The sequence below is a fragment of the Vulpes vulpes genome, chromosome 15 (genome assembly GCF_048418805.1).
Source record: "Vulpes vulpes isolate BD-2025 chromosome 15, VulVul3, whole genome shotgun sequence".
In the NCBI taxonomy this organism is placed as follows: domain Eukaryota; kingdom Metazoa; phylum Chordata; class Mammalia; order Carnivora; family Canidae; genus Vulpes; species Vulpes vulpes.
This window is the reverse complement of record NC_132794.1, coordinates 608,559-625,887: the sequence shown is the minus strand read 5'-3', so window position 1 is coordinate 625,887 and position 17,329 is coordinate 608,559. Positions and strand designations below refer to the sequence as shown.

Below are 17,329 nucleotides of genomic sequence, written 5' to 3'. Positions count from 1 at the left end.
ACCGTGAGTAAAACGTTACAATTAGTAAAAACTGAAAAGGCGAAGACAAGCGGCACAGTCTTGCAGGTGGCACAGTCCTCCCCTGCATCCAACGGAGACCCCACTGCCTGCCCCAAGACGGGACAGTCCCAGACACCAGGACGTCCGCCCTCCGTCTCCCTCAAGGGTCTGGAGTGCGAGCGAGCAGCACGGTGACGAGCCTTACAGCCTTTACGAGACCGCCGTTCGACCATCAATACGCCCTGTACCTCCGCCCGCGCAGCAGGACCCCCGGGGACACACTCAGTCCCTCCAGGATCCTAGCCCCTGCACTGGTCCGAGCTGCCCGGGTAGGGGTGAAGCTGGGAGACGGTGGTGGTGGTGGAGCCGGTGGCACAGACCGTCCCCGCAGCTTTTCCCATCAAGAGCTGGAGTCCACGTCTCCACCCCCGGAGTCCTGGTTGACCTTCTGTCTTGTTTTGGCCAACAAACTGGCCAGCGTGGTATCACCCCTGAGCCCAGATCTCAAGGGTCTGCGAGCTTCCGCTCTCATTGTGCTGCCATCCTGCCACCACGTGAGGGGACCGGCTTCCCCTTCCAGCGGCCACGGCAAGGCCCCAACCGATCGCCAGCCCTGAGGGGCCTGTAGGCAACGCCATCCTTTGTCCTGCAAGCCTCCCGCCAACCGCTGCCACCTGGGTGAACTCAGGCGGAACCGTCGGGTGAACCGCTGGGCTAAGCTCCACCTGAAGTGTCAACCCACCAAGAAGGAGCAAATGAGACGGCTCTGGTTGAACCCATCAGGTGTGGGCGGTTCACAAACAGGTAATGGAGCAGGGGCCGTGGCAGGGGACACAGTGACGGGGAGGAGGACCCCTCTGCACCTCCTAAATCACCACGGAAACATCCCACAGGGTGATTTCTGTGCGTGTTGTGACCCAGTGGGTTGCAAATGTCCGATGCTTCCGAAACGACACGCAGCCTCGAGAACCCAGAGAAGCCCGTGGCCTCTGCTCAGGAAGACGCACGTAGGGAAGGTTCGGCTGGGACTCGGGGGGTGCGATGGCCCCGCCTCCCGGAGCAGAGCCCCGAGAAGCCCTGGGGTGGGGCTCCCCGGGGTTGTCACGCCCAGGCCGGGCAGCCCCGGGGGCGTCGGTCGGTGGGGCCTTCCTGGGCCAGCAGGGGCCGGAGGCGAGTGGCATACTGGTGGCCGCTTGGATGCAGGGAGGCACGGTTCGAAAAGAGGAGCTTTGGATCCCTGGGTGGCGCAGTGGTTTGGCGCCTGCCTTTGGCCCAGGGCGCGATCCTGGAGACCCGGGATCGAATCCCACGTCGGGCTCCCTGCATGGAGCCTGCTTCTCCCTCCGCCTGTGTCTCTGCCTCTCTCTCTCTCTGTGACTATCATAAATAAATAAAAAAAAAAAAAAAAAAGAAAGAAAAGAGGAGCTTTGAAGGAGGCATAAATATAAGGAAACATTTTGTAAACGAGCTTCATGAGGTTTACATACGCTTGGAGGGGACAGAGGGGCGAGGACCCCTCCCGGAGAGCTCCCCCCAGGCCGTGACCCCAGGACCCCCGCGCCTTAAGACTGTCCCCAGGTCGGGTGCGTAAGGGGGGCTTGGCAGGCACGACGCCAGGGCACAGAGCTCTCAGCCCGTCTCCGCTTTACCCGGAGCCACCGTCTGCCCACAGCCCGGTGCCACAGGAAGCGGACGCCCCGGGAGCACCGCCGTCGCTGGCCGCAGCCCCTCCCGCCCGGCGCACTCCCCCACCCGCAGCACGTGGCCCCTGCAGGCCCTGGCGCGGCTCCCCGGGGATGAGGACAAGCTCTCCAGCGCCAGCGTCGTGTAAGCGCTCGGCCCAAGACCCGGAGGGACCGGAGGGACCGGAGGGACCCAGAGGGACCCGGAGGGACCTGGAGGGATTACTGAAGCTAACGACGACGACGTAGCTTTGGCTTGAAAAAACAAACGCCCGCTCTCCATCACCAGTGGGAACACGCACCGTGACACGCTGACTCCCACGTACTGCCTGAGGCTGGGGGCGATTAAAAGATTTTGTTTGCTTATTTGAGAGACAGACCACAGATGGAGCTCGAGCGGGGCGGGGAGGTGAGGGGGAGAAGCGGACTCCCGCGGGGCGGGGGTGCAGTGGGCTCCAGCGGACTCGATCCCAGGACCCCCGGGTCATGACCTGAGCTGGAGGCGGCCGCTCAGCTGGCTGAGCCCCCCGGTGCCCCAGGACTGAGGGTTTTGTACATTCTCATGTCCCTGGAGGAAGAGGAGGGCAGCTGGGGTGGAGGGGGGAGCCCCATGGGGGAGCAGAGGAAAACAGGCGTCTCCCAAGTGCATTTCTGAGGCCACAGAGCACAGCTCCGGCGTCCAGGGCGGTCCCACAAGACCCACGGAGCGTGAGAAAGCCCCGGAGGGCCCCTCGGCTCAGAAGGCGCCCCCGAGGCCTGAGACCAGGCGGGCAGGGAAGGATCCCGGGGTGCGGCACCGCCCGGGGCTGGGGCTCTTCGCCCGCGGCCCCCATGCCTGTCCCCCGGTCACCGCCAGGCTCCCAGCACAGGCCACCCCGCGCACCCGATGGCCGCCTCTGCACAAGCTGGGTCGCGCAGCAGAGCTCGGGGTCTCACGACCTTGGCTGGGCTTCGTCCCTGGACACAGGACCGAGGAGCCCCCAGGCTGCGGGGAGTGTCCACACCAACCTCTGTGGGCCCTGGGCCGGGACAGCAGCGGGGCGAAGCCTGGGGACGCCTGGCCAGGGAGGTGGCCTGGGCACCCCCCACCCGCCTCTGACCTCCGGGCCCTGGAGACCCCCCCATGGCTGCAGCACCACCGAGACTGGCCCCAGGGGACACACGGGGCGGGGCCAGCACCACCACTGAGGGGGGACACGCGGGGAGGGGGGCCTAGCTCTCCAGGGGAGGGTCCGGGTCGGGCCCGATGAGGAGCCAGAGGACCGGCCGCCGGCAGCTCCGGGGCACCAGCAGATCAAGGGCAACAGACCCGCGGCCGACAAGCGGAGGGTCCGGAGGCCCAGACGGGAGCCAGCCACATCTGGGCGGCCCTGTCGTCCCGCGGGGGACCCCTGCCCGCTGCCCGAGCCCGGAGGGCACCTGGCGGGCCTCAGCTGGTGAGTCCGACGGAACCGGCACCGTGCGGAGGCCGCGGCGGCACCAGGACTGGCGGGCTGTGTGCGGGGGTCGCCCTGCAGACGGAGGACACGGGCCCCCACCCCGGGGCCTGCCCGCCGCAGCAGAGGTCACCTGGGGAAGGTGTCGTCAGCTCCCCGGCCTCTCCCTCCACAGCTGAGGGCGACGGGGGCTTCTGGAGCTGCGTCCGCAGCATCTGGCCGCGACACACTCCTTGGGAAGCGTCAAGCTGCTGTCCCATGAAGCCGTTGGTACCGCCTGGAGCGGTGAACGGGGACAGACCCTGCACAGAACGAGGCAGTGTCCCGGCCAGGCCCGAAGGGCCCTCCGCAGGGAGCCTTTTCCCTCAGGGAAACTTCCAGAACCTCTTGGTCCCAGCAGGGCTGCCTGCACCCAGCCTGGGCCTGCTGCATAGACAGGGGGGGACAGAGCAGTACTTCTAAGCGTGGAATCGTCGTCAGAACCCCAAAGTCCTACCAGGCCTGTGTAGGGGATACAACCTGCGGCCATCTGCTGTCCAGTCAATCCCAGGGGACTTTCCCCGCACGCCTTGACCACCAGGTCCCCAAGAGCTTCCCCGGAGCACGGAGTCTGGGCTCTCGCAGGGCTCAGCTCCCGCTCCGGGGTGCACGTGCGGCCGGGCGTCCAGCACACCAGCCTCGGCCCGTCCCGCCGTCCGCATGGTGTCCTGCCGGGGGGCCCAGGCCCCACTACCCTGCAGTAACCAGAATCCCAGGTGCCGACAGCAGAGGAGGTGGGCTGGCTCCCCGGGGAGCCCCAGCGCTCTGCACACCCTCCAGGGCCTGGGCTCTCGGGTCTCTGGGCGCCCCCGCCCCACATCCTCCGGGCCTCAAGCTTCAGGGAGGCAGTATGGTGTGTGGCCGTCTGGGCTGCGGAGGGGGCAGCGTCACAGCCCCCTGGGCTTCCCCCCACCACGCCCACACCCACGCAGGCCGGAACCTGGGCACTCCAATGGCCAAGCACGGGAGTTAGGACAGCACCTGGGGGCCAGGGAAACGGGCACTGGGTGGTCTAGGGCGCCCCCGTCACCAACGCTTCAGCCGATCCCTTTTATTACCTGGCCCCGTAGAGCCCCCTCCAACGGGGAGGCCCTGGTGACGCTCAGGGTGAATCCAGTCGCCCGTCGACCTGGCAGGTCTCTGGGGGAAGAGTCCATACTCGCCGTGGCGTTGAGTGCACATGGACACGCACGCACACCCTCCTCTGTGCCCCTGGCTCGGGGGACCCACTGCACACGGAAGGGCACCGTGGGGGAAGAAAGGAGTGGGCAGTACTGCCCGGGGCGGGGGGTGGACGGCAGTGGGGGCACGGAGGGGGCTCTGGGAGCCAGGGGCAGCTGGGCGGCCACTTGCTGGGGCCAGGGCACTACTTGCAGGCCCTTGGGACACCAGAGCAGGGGTGGCCTGTCCCTCCTGGAACAGCCGGGGTCCATGACTGGGCTCCCTGAAACACAAAGATGCCCCCCTAGACCCCCACCCCCAGCCGCCTCATAGCCTGGCTGGTGGAGGGCCCTGGGTGCTCAGTGAGGTGCAGACGGGAAGTGGGAAGACCAGCCGGCCTGTGGGCAGGGAGGGCAGCACGGGGGCACCCGGGTGACCAACAGGCTCGGGAACTCTCTCCTGGGGGGCCTGGGGGGCGTTAAGTCAGAGACTCACAGAACTGCTCCTCATAAGGGGGGCTGCACCTCCCCGCCGTCCCAGAGCCCTGGGACCTGTGCCCAGCCCCACCTGACCCTGGGCCCCCCACTCCCAACACCTGCTCAGACAGGGGCCGTGCAGTGGCCTCAGGGCCCAGCCCCAGGCCGACCTGTGGAGTCCCTGCCAAGAGGGGCACCTCCCTGCGCCCCCGGCCCCGCAGCACCCCAGGCTCGGCCTGTTGCCCCCGCCCTTTCCCAGCCTGCCCCTCAGCCTCGGGGGACAGTCTGCCCAGGGTGGTGGGAGCGCGGCTGTGGAGCAGGACCAAGCCAGGGGGTGCTGGGGGGCCTCAGGGGGTGCAGGGGGGCACAGAGGGGGCACAGGGGCCATAGGGGGCACAGGGGTGTGCTGGGGGGGCACAGGGGGGCACAGAGGGGGCACAGGGGGCACAGGGGTGCACTGGGGGGGTGCAGAGGGGGCACAGGGGGGCACAGAGGGGGCACAGGGGGCACAGGGGGGCACAGAGGGGGCACAGGGGGCACAGGGGTGCGCTGGGGGGGCGCAGGGAGGGCGCAGGGGGCCACAGGGGGGCGCAGGGGGGTGCAGAGGGGACACAGGGGGCACAAGGGGGTGCTGGGGGCACAGAGGGGGCGCAGGGGGTGCAGGGGGGGGCTGGGGGTGCAGGGGGCGCAGGGGGGTGCAGAAGGGACACAGGGGGCACAGGGGGGTGCTGGGGGGCGCTGGGGGGCACATGGGGGGCGCAGGGGGAGCCCCGGCACCGCGCGGCTGTCCGGGTGCAGGGCAGGGTTCCGACACCCAGGCCCGGGGCCCTGGGGATCGGGCAGGGGCAGGAGCAGGGGCGGCGGGGGGGGGGACCCCAGGTGGGGCGGCAGGTGCGGTCCAGGGGGGCCCTGAGCCGCGGGGGGCGCTGCAGACCCGCTGGGCGGTGACACCCGAGGGGAGGCGGCATCGCACCCCCGCACGGCCCCGCGCCGCCCCTCCCCCTCCCTCCCCTCCCTCCCCTCCCCCCTGCATTCCCGGGCTCCCGCGCTCCCGCCCCCTCCGCGCCATCCGCGGGGCCGCAGCGCCTCCCGCCGTCCGCAGAGCCGGGGCCGTCGGGGCGCGGCCGGGCCGGAGGTATAAAGTGGGCGGCCCCGGGCCCCTCCCTCCGCCGAGCGCTCGACCCAGCTCCGAGCTCCGCCAGGGCCCACGGCCGCTCCCGCTCCGAGGTCAGGTAAGCGCTCGCCGCCGCCGACCCCCGGAGCAGGGCCCCCCGGAGCTGGGACCTCCCCACCCCCCCGCCCGGAGCTGGGACCTCCCCACCTCCCCCCACGGAGCTGGGACCTACCCCCCACCCGGAGCTGGGACACCTTGCCCTGGAGCTGGGACCTCCCCTCCCCCGACCTGGGACACCCCCCCGGAGCTGGGACCTCCCCCCCGGAGCTGGGACCCCTTGCCCTGGAGCTGGGACCTCCCCCCCCCGGAGCTGGGACCGCCCCCCGGAGCTGGGACCCCCCCGGAGCAGGGCCCCACGGAGCTGGGACCTCCCCACCCCCCCCCTCCCCCCCCCGGAGGTGGGACACCTTGCTCTGGAGCTGGGACCTCCCCACCCTGGAGCTGGGAACCTCCCCGCTCCCCCCCCCTTCATGGAACTGGAACACCCCCCCCTGTGAAGCTGGGACCCCCCCCCAGAAGCTGGGATCCCCCCAGAGCTGGGACCCCCCCACCCCGGGTCAGCAAGGGGGGGGGCAGGTCCGGGGCCTCTGTCCCAGCTCCTCGTGCTTGGTCCTCAGAGGCCTCCAGGGCCAAGTTCACTGTGGCTGCTCCCTCTGTGGCCCCTTCTGGAGGGGGGGCATCCTCCTAACCCTGGGCTCGGGGCTCAGACCCTACAGCCGTGGGGCGCCGGCTGGGACAGCTGGGGAGACCCGGCCATGGCCAAGGCCAGTGGTCAGCAAATACCCCAGGGGCTCAGCTCAGTATGTGCCACGGACCCCGCCGGCTCCTGGGGGGACTCTGAGCCAGAGGCCACACTCGGGGGGCAGGGAGCAGGGTCACCCACCCCACGGGCAGGCCCAGCACTTTCCCGTGGAGCTGGGCCCAGGGTGTCAGGGGCACCGGCCCTCCCCCCGGGCCACAGAGAGGCTGTTCTCCTGGAAGGGGCACCCGTGGCGGGAGCGAGCTCTCCCAGTCACCTCCCACCCCACCCCGGGAGCAGCAGGGCCACACCCCACCCCTCTGAGACCGCATGTGCCTCCCGGGCATCCCCGCACCCCAGCCACAGGGGAGACAAGGAGGGGGCAGCAGGACCCTGCAGTGAAGCAGGAGCCCGGGCCGAGGCAGCCTGTGATGGCTCCCGGCTCGGCCACCCACCCTGGAGGGACTCCTCGCTCAGCTCGGCAGCACCCTGGGGCCCTGGGGTGGGGGCCCCCCCGGACAGCTGAGCGCTGAGGCTGATGACAGCGCAGAAACAGCCGCCAGGCCCGACGGCGTGGCCCATCCCGCCCAGGAGAGGGGGCTCCACTTGCAGTCTGACACCCAGGCCGGGGAAGCTGCGCCCACACAGTGGGCATTTTTATCTTCCGGGAAAGGAGTTTGGGCCCAGAGATGATCTTACATTTGTTTAATGGCAACAAAAAAGGCCTTTGGGGTGTATTCCCAGCCTCGTCACCCCAAGGCAGGAGGGCAGGGCCCGGCAGTGGCTGAGCCCCCAGCCTCGGTGACCGCCGTCTCCCAGGCCACGCTGGGGCGGGTGGGCACAAGAGCCCAGGCGTGTCCCCTCAGCAGGACTCAGGACTTGATGGGCGCTGGGCCCTTCCGCCACCATGAGGCTGCCACCCGCTGCTACGGACGGAGGCCGCGAAGCCCGCAGCAGGGCTGGGGCCGTGGTCAGGCGTGTCGTTGGGAGGCCACAGGGAAGGCAACGTGCAGGGAAGTGGGGCCCGGGGCCCTGGGCCACCTGGTCGGGCGGAGCTCCGGCCCCTGCACGGGGCAGTGCCTGCACCACAGGCCAGCAGGGCCGACCCGGGGCTCCTGCGAGCTGTGGCAGCGGGGGGCCTTCAGCCCAGCCCCTGGGCCAGGCCGGGCCAGAGAAGGGGCAGCCAGCGCTGGGATGAGCAGCTCCCTTCTTTGGCATCTCTCTCACTTTGTGCAAAGCCACAGGGCATGGGGGAGTCCCTGGTGTGGAGCACACCTGCAAGGAAGCAGGGGTCATGGGATGCTGCTCAGGGAACAGCACCTGGGGAACCCAGCCCCCACCCCAGGGATGAGTGCTGGCACCCCCAGGAACGGGTGCAGGTGCCTTAGGGATGAGTGCTGGTGCCCCAGGGATGAGCGTAGGTGCTCCGAGAACGAGTGCACGTGCCCCAGGGTGGGTGCAGGTGCCCTAGGGACAAGCACAGGTGCCCCAGGGATGAGTGCAGGTGCCCCAGGGTGGGTGCAGGTGCCCCAGGGACAAGTGCAGATGCCCCAGGGACAGGTGCAGGTGCCCCAGGGATGAGTACAGGTGCCCCAGGGTACGTGCAGGTGTCCCAGGGATGAGTGCAGGTGCCCCAAGGTGGGTGCAGGTGCCCCAGGGTAGGTGCTGGCACCCAGGGGTGGGTGCTGGCAGGGCCATATCATAAAGCAGCACTCTGCACAGACTGTCTGCACACCCTCCCGGGTGACCGAGGCCACCCCCACCCCCGTCAGCCTTGCTGTGGCCCATGGCAGCGCTGAAATAAGCCAGTGGGGGTAGGATCGAGCTGCGAGGGGCCCCTGGTGCTGGGAGAGCGGACTCTGGGTCAGAAGCTCGGGAGAGGCCACGGCCTCCCTGCCTGGCGGTCAGAGGGCGCTGGCGTCCTGCACAGCGGGCGGTACTGCTCTTCGGTCCCGCGTGTTCTTCCTCGTGTGCCCGTGTCACAGATGAGGAGTGGGGTGCTGCTGGCCTGTCTGCACGTCCCCGGTCTTTGTGCATCAGTGGGTTTTGGTTACTGACCATTTGCCTGGTTAGGATCTCCCCCGTGTTCCTAATAAGTGCTCAGTCGTACCCAACCTGTAAGAACTTTTTTTTTCCCGGTTTTTAAAAATTGTGGTAAAATACACATAATGTAAAATTTACTGTGTTAACCATTTGTAAGTGTAGAGTTTAGTGGTATTGAGCAAATTCATATTGTTGTGCTACTGTTACCTCCATTCATCTCGGAAATGCCTTTCATCTTGAAAAACTGAAACTCTATTCCCATTACACCCTAACTCCCCATTCCCTCTGCCCCGGTCCCGGCAGCCTCACTCTACCTTCTATCCCTATGAGTTTTTTAGATATTCTAAGGATCTCATATAACTAGAATCATACAGCATTTGTCCTTTTGTCACCGGCTTATTTCACTGAGCATAATGTCCTCAAGGCCCACCCATGTTGTGGCGGGTGTCAGAATGTCCTTTCTCCTTAAGGCTGAGTCATATGCCACTGAGTGGACGCGCACGTTATGGTTCTCCATTCATCCGCCAGTGACCCTTGGATTCTTCTCTGTTTCACCTATTGTGGAAATCCCTAATGTGAACAATGAAGTTGGGTGCACAAATCTCCCTTTGAGACCCTGCTTTTAATTGGGGAGGGGGGTATGTAGCCAGACATGGGATTGCTAGACCATATTGTAATTTTATTTTTACTTTTTTTTGAGGAACCACCGTACTGTTGTCCACAGAGATCCTACCATGTGACATTCCCACCAACGCTTCCAGATTCTCCACATCCTCCAACACTTGCTCTTTTCTGGAGTTTCTAAATATTAGCCATCCTAATAATGAGTGTTAGGTGATATCCTTATAATTTTTTATTAGTATTTCCTCTAATAATTAGTGATGCTGAGCATCTTTTTTTTTTTTTTATGGTGGATGCTGAGCATCTTTTAAGGTGTCCATCGGCCATTTGTAATATCTTCTGTAGAGAAAGGTCCGTTTAAGTCCTTTGTCCATTTTTGAACCAAGTTTTTGTTGTTGAGTTCCAGCAGTTCTCTATATAGCCCGGATTCTAATCCCTGATCACATCTGTCATTTGCAGAGACTTTCTCCCATTCTGTAGGGCTGCCTTTTGACTCCGTGGATAGTGTCTTTTCGTACATAAGATGTTTTGTTTTTCATGAAGTTCAATTTGCCCATTTTTTCTTTAGTTGCTTGTGCTTTTGGTGTCATGTCCAAGAAATCATTGTCCACTGCAATGTTGTGAATATTTCACCTTACCCTTCTTCTAAAGGCTTTATATTTAGGTCTTACGTTTAGGTCATGGATCCACTTTGAGGTCATCTTTGTGTATGGTGTGAGGTAAGGGTCCAACTTCATTCTTCTGCTTGTGGATATCCAGTGTTCACCGCATCATTTTTTTAAAAACTGTCTTTCCACCACTGAATGATCATGACTCCTTTGTTGAAAAGTACTTGAATGCATATGCAAGAGTTTATTTCTAGGCTCTGTTCCATTCCCCTGGTCTGTATGTCTGTCTTCACGCTAGTACCACACTATTTTCATTACTATAGCTCTGCAGTACATTTTGAAATCAGGAAGTGTGAGTCCTCCGGCTTTGGTCTTCTCTTTAAGAATTGTTTATGCTGGGATCCCTGGGTGGCGCAGTGGTTTGGCGCCTGCCTTTGGCCCAGGGCGCGATCCTGGAGACCTGGGATTGAGTCCCACGTCGGGCTCCTGGTGCATGGAGCCTGCTTCTCCCTCTGCCTGTGTCTCTGCCTCTCTCTCTCTCTCTGTGACTATCATAAATAAATAAATAAATAAATAAATAAATAAATAAATAAATATTAAAAAAAAAAGAATTGTTTATGCTACTCAGGGTATCTTGACCTTTCTTCTGAGTTTTAGAGTGGCTTTTTCTATTTCGGCAAAAATCATCTTCGGGATTTTCATAGGGATTGAATTAAATATGTAAATCACACTGAGTGGCATTGACGTGCTAATATTGTCTTCCGATCCATGAACATGGACTATCTTTCCATTTGTTTATATCTTCTCTAATTCTTCTCAAAAAGGTTTTATAGTTTTCAGTGAATAAGTCTTTTACCTCCTTGGTAAAGGTAATTCCTAAATATTTCACTCTTCTAATGCTGATGTAACGGAATTGCTTTGCGTTGTTCATTGTTAGTATATATAAATGCAATGGATTTTTGTGTGTTGACTTTTATTCTACTACTTTGCTCAGTTCGTTTACTCTAACAGCTCCTATTGTGGAATCTTTAGGGTTTTCTACGTATAAAATTGTATCATCTGTGAACAGTGATAATTTACTTCCTTTCATGTTTGAGTGCCTCTTATGTCTTTTTCTTGCCTAATTGTTCTGGCTAGGACTTCCAATACCGTGTTGAATAAAGGGTGAAAGTAGGCATCTTTGCTTTGTTCCTGATCTTAGAAGAAACACCTTCAGTCTCTCACCATTGAGTATGATGTTTGCTGTGGAATTTTCATATATGAAAATTATATTTATTATATTGTGATGGGTTCTTTCTATTCCTAGTTTTGGGTTTTTATTATGAAAGGTTGTCAAATTTTATCAAAAGATTTTTCTGCATTGAGATGATCACGTGGGTTATATTACATTGATTGATTTTCGTATGTTGCATCATCTTTGCCACTTACTCATGGTGTTTAATCCTTTTACTATCCTATTGAATTCTGTTTGCTAATATTTTGTTGAAGATTTTTGTGTCATTGTTCAATAGAAATATTAGTCTGTAGTTTCTTTTCTTATAGTGTCTTTGTCTGACTTTGGTATCAGGGTAATGCTGACATCATAGAACGAGTAATGGAGTATTACCTTCTCTTCAACTTGTTTTAAAAAGTTTGAGAAGTAGGGGATCCCTGGGTGGTGCAGCGGTTTGGCGCCTGCCTTTGGCCCAGGGCGCGATCCTGGAGACCCAGGATCAAATCCCATGTCGGGTTCCCGGTGCATGGAGCCTGCTTCTCCCTCTGCCTGTGTCTCTGCCTCTCTCACTCTCTGTGTGACTATCATAAATAAATTAAAAAAAAAAAGTTTGAGAAGTATTGGTGTTAGTTTTTGGAATGTTTGGAATAATTCACCAGTAAAGCCATCAGATTTAGGGCTTTTGTTTGTTTGTTTGTTTGTTTGTTTGTTTGTTTTTGTCAGAAGATTTTCTGTTACTGATTCAATCTCCTTACTCATTATAGATCTGTTCAGAATTTCTATTCCTTCGTGGTTTGGAGGTTTTGTGTTTCTAGGAATTTGTCCCTTTCACCTGGGTTATCTAGCTTGTTGGTGTACAGTTGTTTATGGTTCTCTCTTACAATCCTTTCCATTTCCTCTCCTCTGTGGAATCAATAGTAATGTGCCCGTGGTAATTTCTGATTTTAGTAATTTCAGTCTTCTTTTTTTTTCTTAGTTCATCTAAGTTTTGTCAATATTGTTGATCTTTTTGAAAAACCAGTTTTTGGTTTCATTGTTTTCTCTATTGTTTTTCTGTCATCTATTTCATGTAACTCTGCTCTACTCTGTATTATTTCCTTCATTCTCCTTTGGGTTTCATTTGTTCTTCTTCATCCAGTTCCTTAAGCTTTGCAGTTGGGTTATTGACTTGAGCACTTTGTTGGTTTTTTTTTAATTTAAAAAAATTAAAATTTGTTTATTTGAGAGAGAGAGAAAATGTGCATCCTGCGCCTGTGCATGAGCAGGGGGAGGGAACTCGGGGCTCTATCTCACAACTCTGAGGTCATGACCTGAGCTGAAATCAAGTGTCAGACTCCCACTGACTGAGCCACCCTAGAGCCCCTGAGCTCTTTCTTGTTTTTATATGAAAACATGTATAGTTGCAAATCTCTTCCTAAGCACTGCTTTCACTCTTTTCCATACATCCTGGTGTGTTTTGTTTTTTTTTTTTTTTTTTCCTGGTGTGTTTTTATTGGCTCCTGAGTATTTTTAAATTTCCCTTCTGATTTATTCTTTGATCTACTAGTTGTTTAAAAGTGAGTTAACTCCCACAGTTTTGTGAATTTTCTGGTTTTCCTTCTGTTACTGACTTCTAATATCATCCTATTGTGATCAGAGGAAATACTTTCTATGATATTTTTTTCTCGAACCCATGTTTCACCTTCTCCCATTACTGCAAGTCCTTCCCTTCCTCCTCTAGCCGAATTTACTTCCAGGGCATTTAAAGTGTTGGCACTTTTTTCCCTATTCACTTTTTTCCTTCTCCCTTCCCTTCCCTTCCCTTCCCTTCCCTTCCCTTCCCTTTCCTTTCCTTTCCTTTCCTTTCCTTTCCTTTCCTTCTTTCCTTTCCTTTCCTTTCCTTTCCTTTCCTTTCCTTTCCTTTCCTTTCCTTTCCTTTCCTTTTGAACCAGACATTGAAGACTAGGGCATTCTAATGCAACTGCATATACAGGGGAAATTTGACAGGCATTGCACATGTTTGGGGGAGACGTATGCTCAGGAAATACCTGAAAATACCTTATACTTAGACTTCAGGCTCATCCTTGGCACAGAGACAGCCTACAACAATAAAATAACTAAATAAACAAACAGCAAGCCCTGGAGAAGAAGAATCTGATTTCCAGACATACCACATTATTAGAATGTCCAGTTTTCAACCAAAGAATCAAAAAGCACAAGGAAATGAAAGTATGGAAGTATGGCCATTCAATGGGGGGAAAAAGACCCTAAACCAAGAGAAACTTCCTAAAAGAAGACCCGATGGTGGACCTAGTAGCCACAGACCTGAACACAACCATCTTAAAGATGCTCAAAAAATTAAAGGAAGGCATTAAAGTAATCAAGAAATTGTCTGAATAAAATGGAAATATCAATAAATGGAGCTGAAAAATATAATAACTAAAATGAAGTCTTCATTAGAGGAATTCAAAGGCAGATTTGTGCAGAAAGAAGAAAGAACAAGCAAAGTTGGAGATAGGACAATACAGATTGTTGAGCCTGAGGAACAGATAGAAAAAAGATTAAAGAAAAGTGAGCAGAGCCTAAAGGACCCACATGTCATATGGGAGAAGAGGGAAAGGTGGCAACAGAGAAAGTATCTGAAGAAATAATTACTCAAAACTTCCCAGTTTGATAAAGACATGAACATAAGATCCAAGAAGCTCAATGAACTCCAAGTAGATACATTCAAAGGGACTCAGGGAGACACATCATCATCAAACTATCAAAAAACCAAGACAAAGAAAAAATTTTGAAATCAGATAACAAGATGTGATTCATGATATCCACAGGATCATCAATAAGATTATCAGCAGATTTCTCATCAGAAACTTGGCAGACTTGCCTGATAGTATTCAAAGTGCTAAAAGAAAAAAATCCTATCACCCCAAAATTCTATATCTTGCAAAACTGTCCAGCAAAAGCAATGGTAAAATTAAAACACTCCCAGATAAACAGAAGCTGTGGGAGTTTGTGACCACCAGACCTGACCTACAAGAAGTGCTGAAGGGGGTCCTGTAGGGTGAAATGAAAGGACGCTAGACAGTAACCTGAAGGTTTCAGTTAAGATCAACACATGAGCAATCATAAAAGCTAATTTATTATGGTAAGGGCATGTGATTCCACAGAAACTAATGCATTAAAAATATTTAGGGGGGATCCCTGGGTGGCTCAGCAGTTTAGCGCTTGCCTTTGGCCCAGGGCGCGATCCTGGAGTCCCAGAATCGAGTCCCCCATCAGGCTCCTGGCACGGAGCCTGCTTCTCCCTCCTCCTGTATCTCTGCCTCTGTGTGTGTGTGTGTGTGTGTGTGTGTATCATAAATAAATAAATAAAGCTTTAAAAATAATAATAATAATAATTGGTTATGCTTTGAACACACAAAGTATAAAAATGTAGTTTTGTGACATTAGTAACTAAAAGATGAGGATGGAACCTGTACAGGAGCAGAGTGTGTAATGTTGAAGTGAAGCCGGTGGGCGCCCAGTGGGGCACGGTCAGTTGAGGGTCTGACTTTTGGTTTCGGCTCAGGTCACAGTCCTGGGATCGAGCCCCGAATCAGGCTTCCTGCTCAGCGGGGAGTCTGCTTCTCCCTCTGCCCCTCCTTCCACTTGTGCTCACACACACACTCACTCTCTCTCTCCCAAATAAATAAATAAAATCTTAAAAAAAAAAAGTGTGGGCCTGAGCCATGCTGCCTGGCTGTTAGCTGAGCGCCCTGGGCAAGCTACCTACGCCGGGTCTCAGTGTCCTCCTGGGTGAGGTGGGAGTTGGAAGAGGACCAATGCCCTGGGTGGTGTAGGCCTTACAGGATGTAGCTGGCATCTGACGCACAGTAACCGTAGATGTTTCCTCATCACTTCATCCTTCCCATATTTCAAAGACTTTTGGGATTCTCCTGGAATTTATGTGGGTGTAGGTGAGATTACTCCTCTGTTCAGCCACATGGAGAGCCCCCATCCCAGGACCCCTTCCCTGCTCTGAGGGCCACGTCTTACCTCCTCAGTTCTGGGGGACCCAGCGGCCTGTCCCACCACAACCCACGGAGACCTTGTTACTGTGATTTCGTGGTATCATTTGCTGTTGAAAACACAAGTTCCCTCATCACCCCTTATCCCTGGTCTTTCTCAGCTACTCTTATTTATTCTGCCTTTGAGTCATTCTGTCAACATGTACAAGCAAAACTATGTCTTGGAGATTCTAGTCAAAATTACATTCAATTATAGACTGAGCTAGAAATAACTCATATTCTTCAATATCGTGTTTCTCATGCAGTAATAATGTTTGTGTCTCCAAAGTGTTCCTTAGAAAAAAAATTTTTTTTAATATTTTATTTATTTATTCATAGAGACACACACAGAGAGAGGGGCAGAGGCACAGGCAGAGGGAGAAGCAGGCTCCATGCAGGGAGCCCGACGTGGGACTCACTCCAGGGTCCCCAGGATCAAACCCTGGGCTGCAGGTGGCGCTAAACTGCTGCGCCACTGGGGCTGCCCAGAAAATTTTGAAGATTTTTTTTAATAAGTCTTGCACTTTCTTTGATTCTTAAGTTTACTCCTTAGCTTTATGTCGTCTTCGTTGCTAGGGTAAATACTCTGCCCATTAAGTTTCCTAATTGGTTGTTGCTGGTGGAAGAAAATCTATAACTTTTTCTATATATTTTCTTGTAATTTTTTCCCGTCAGCAATGGATGTTTCAGGGCTCCGTTAAAGCAGTTACATGATTCTCTTTATGTTAATGTGCCTTTTGTTACGTACTTTGTAGTGTGCATCATTGTGTGTCTAAACTGACCTCACCCAGTTAGGGGGCAGTCATCTTTGGTATGCTAATGGATTTTATTCTCTAACCTCTGTTAGGAATTTTGCAACTGTATTCAAAAGTGAAATTTGTCCACAGAGTTCCTTTTAGGTATTTCTTTTATCACGTCTCGGTCTCAGGTTTTTCCAAGTTTAACAATAAGTTGAAAAGCTTATCTTTCTGTGTTTTGAAACAGGCCAACTGGCAGAGACTATTTGTCCCTGAAGCTGCAAAAGAACTCACCCAAATCCCTGTGGGCCAGAGCCTCGGGGCGTAACCTCCTGCCAGTATTTCCAGCCCTGCAGGGCAGAGTCCAGTCCATTCCTCACCTCTTCTCTTTTTTTTTTTTTTATAATTTTTTTTAAATTTTTTTATTTATTTATGATAGTCACACACAGAGAGAGAGAGGGGCAGAGACAGAAGCAGGCTCCATGCACCGGGAGCCCGATGTGGGATTTGATCCCACAGGATCACGCCCTGGGCCAAAGGCAGGCGCTAAACCGCTGCGCCACCCAGGGATCCCTCCTCACCTCTTCTCTAGATGTTCCCAGAACATGGACTTTCACATTCATTAGCTTAGAGCTGCACTTGCTGTGCTCTTAAAAGCCTTTTTCACCTTTCTATCACCTTGCTCATTCCTAAATTTGTGTATTACTATATTTATGCTTCATCACTTTTATTTTTGATTAGATTTTTCTACTTTATTGGCCTTTTCAAAGAACCAGCTCTTAGATATATTTATAACTCTACTGTTGTGTTTTTTTAATCAATTGGTTTATTTCTTATTCTTTTCTTTCTCTTATTTTCCTGAGATTCATTTTGCTAATTTATTTCTGTCCCTAGCTTTTACTATGTGCCTCGTTTATTATGCTGATTTCCTCTCTTACCACATAAAGCATCTAAGGCTATGTATTGTCCTCTAATTATAGCCTTGGTCTTCTCATATTTGTTTTTATGCATAACATTGTGTTTTCTCACTAATTCTTGTATAGTTTTAACAAAAGAAAGGTGGTTTTGTTGTTGTTGTTGTTGTTTTTTACTTCTAGGTATTTTTGGGCAGCCCCAGTGGCCCAGCGGTTTAGCGCCACCTTCGGCTCGGGGTGTGAACCTGGAGACCCGGGATCGAGTCCCATGTCGGGCTCCCTGCATGGATCCTCCTTCTCCCTCTGCTTGTGTCTCTGCCTCTGTGTGTGTGTGTGTCTGTCATAAATTTTTTTTTAAATCTAAAAAGGGAATGCATCCTTAAAAAAAACAAACTTCTAGGTATTTTTTTTCTGTCTTACTAATGCACCTTATCCAAATCCAAATATTTAGAAAATGCATA

At 54.9% G+C, this 17,329-nt stretch overlaps 1 protein-coding gene across 2 annotated transcripts in view; it reads left to right on the top strand.

Moving 5' to 3' along the window:
• The first annotated feature begins 5,900 nt into the window (after positions 1-5,900).
• COL6A2 (collagen type VI alpha 2 chain) overlaps positions 5,901-17,329 on the top strand; it is a 31,453-nt gene continuing 20,024 nt past the window's right edge. The window contains exon 1 of one of the 2 annotated variants that reach the window (XM_072738512.1): positions 5,901-6,026. The gene's annotated coding sequence lies outside the window, so the exon portion shown is untranslated. The remainder of the gene's footprint in view (positions 6,027-17,329) is intronic. The other variant, XM_072738513.1, reaches the window with a different exon arrangement.